This window comes from Coregonus clupeaformis, chromosome 25, assembly GCF_020615455.1.
Source record: "Coregonus clupeaformis isolate EN_2021a chromosome 25, ASM2061545v1, whole genome shotgun sequence".
In the NCBI taxonomy this organism is placed as follows: Eukaryota; Metazoa; Chordata; class Actinopteri; order Salmoniformes; family Salmonidae; genus Coregonus; species Coregonus clupeaformis.
The window spans coordinates 22447717-22450355 of NC_059216.1; the positions used below are offsets into that span (position 1 = coordinate 22447717).

Here is a 2639-nt window from a genome sequence, read left to right on the forward strand (position 1 = left end):
ATGGGACACATACTTATAAGCTAGCTGGCTGGCGATCTAATTTAGTAATCAACTTGTTGATCACACAGACTGTGTGGCTAGCTACGGAACATTTTCCAACGCGGACGCACGTCGGTTTTTACCACTGCTAAATAAACACACGACCCTGAAAGGATTTGTATCTGTCTTCCTCCTGACCCCTATTTTTTTTTCAAAATCACCGAAAATGTTGTTGGCCGTTATTGAAAATCCGTCTGGTGGCCAGGACACCAAGACGGGGGGCATTCCCAGCATGCCGCGGTGTCGGAACTCGGTTGCCACGACAGTGGAGGAGACCCCTCACATTGGTAACTACCGGTTACTAAAGACCATCGGTAAGGGCAACTTCGCTAAAGTCAAGCTGGCACGCCATGTCCTCACCGGGACAGAGGTAGCTGTGAAGATTATTGATAAGACCCAACTCAACTCTTCCAGTCTACAGAAGCTCTTCCAGGAAGTGAGAATCATGAAGCTGTTGAATCATCCTAACATAGTGAAGTTATTTGAGGTGATAGAGACGGAGAATACATTGTATCTGGTCATGGAGTATGCCAGTGGAGGGGAGGTGTTTGATTACCTGGTCGCTCATGGAAGGATGAAAGAAAAGGAGGCACGTGCCAAATTCAGACAGATTGTGTCAGCGGTCCAGTACTGTCACCAGAAGTGTAATGTCCACAGAGATCTAAAGGCTGAGAACCTACTCCTGGATGCTGACATGAACATCAAGATTGCAGACTTTGGCTTTAGTAATGAGTTTGTAATGGGCAGCAAGCTAGACACGTTCTGCGGTTCCCCTCCCTACGCCGCTCCAGAGCTGTTCCAGGGGAAGAAGTACGATGGACCAGAGGTGGATGTCTGGAGTCTGGGGGTTATACTGTATATGCTGGTTTCAGGGTCGCTGCCCTTCGATGGACAGAACCTCAATGAGTTGAGAGAGCGTGTGTTAAGGGGGAAATACCGTATTCCGTTCTACATGTCTACAGACTGTGAGAACCTACTGAAGAAGTTCCTGATTCTCAACCCCAGCAAGAGAGGCTGCCTGGAGCAGATAATGAAAGATAGATGGATGAATGTGGGACATGAAGAGGAGGAGTTGAGACCTTACATAGAACCCATGCCTGACTACAAGGACCCTAAGAGGACAGAGATCATGATTCAGATGGGTTACACCATGGAGGAGGTGCAGGACTCGCTGGTCAACCAGAAATACAACGAAGTCATGGCCACATATCTACTACTGGACTACACCAACCACGAGCTGGATGAGGGTGTCATTAAGCCCCGTCTAGGAAGTGACCTCACCAACAGTAACGCAACTTCACCGCCCAAAAAGGTACAGCGCAGCATATCATCCAACCAGAAACCTTGCAGAGCCACCGACCAGGGGTCTTTTGCCAAGGGGCGTGGTCAGGGGGATAACATGGAGGATTCTGGGAGGAAAGGATCGGGCAGCTCGGTCAAAGTGCCAGCCAGTCAGCTGGTCTCCGACCGCAAGAAGAGTGCCACACCCTCTACCAATAGCATCTTGTCGACTGGTACAGGTCGCAGCAGAAATTCTCCTCTCACTGAGAGAGCTACGCTGGGCCAGGGGGTACAGAGCGGCAAGGACAGCGCTCCCCCCAGAGGCCACCTGGCGCATCCCCCTCAGCCCACAACATCAGCAGTGCCACGGTGACAGACCATACCAACTTCTCCCGGGGGGTGGCCATCCGCAGCACTTTCCACGCAGGACAGCAGAGAGGTGACAGGGACCAGCAGGGTTCTGCCTACAGTGGAGCTCTAGCCTCCCCCTCCCTCAGCAATGGGAACAGCCAGGCCAGGAGACCCGGGGCCACCGGCATCTTCTCCAAGTTCACCTCCAAGTTTGTACGCAGGTCGATGCTGAGCAGCGCTGTTGACAAATCAGAGAAGAGCGGCGTCCTAGGATCCTCCCACAGCGGTGGCGGAGATGAGAACAAAGATAACTCCTCCCCCGTTTCCGGCACCCCGTCCACGAAGGACCTGTCGACCAAACCACGTTCCCTCCGGTTCACCTGGTCGATGAAGACCACGTCCTCCATGGAACCCGGGGAGATGATGCAAGAGATCCGGAAGGTTCTAGATTCCAACAGCTGTGAGTACGAGCTCCGGGAGCGCTACATGCTGCTCTACGTCTCGGGGAACCCTGCCCGCGATGACTTCGTCCAATGGGAGATGGAGGTGTGCAAGCTGCCCTGCCTCTCGCTGAACGGCGTGCGGTTCAAGTGGATCTCCGGGACGTCGATCGTGTTTAAAAACATTGCGTCAAAGATTGCCAACGAGCTCAAACTGTGAGATGCAGGGATGGATGGAGGGAGGGGACAGATGGGGGGGGTTTACATATATGCCGGAAGAGAGGGATGGGGGAAGAAAGGAGAGGAAAGCAAGGAAGGAAGGAAGAACTTTACTTCGTGAGAAGTCTGATCATAAGGAAGAGAGGAGAAGAACTATACGTATTAGTGCTGGAGGGGGGAGTTTTGGACCTGGATGGGTTTGAGGGGTCAATGTTCGAGAATATTTTAAAGAAGACTTTAGATGAAGAGATTGTTCTCTTCTGTTAGGAGGGAGGAAATGGGGATAATTCTACCTAGTTCTTTTTCTTT

The 2639-nt window shown here is 51.9% G+C and overlaps 1 pseudogene; it reads left to right on the forward strand.

Moving 5' to 3' along the window:
- Positions 1–271: 271 nt before the first annotated feature.
- LOC121538831 lies at positions 272–2331 on the forward strand (annotated as a pseudogene).
- The last annotated feature ends 308 nt before the right edge of the window (positions 2332–2639 follow it).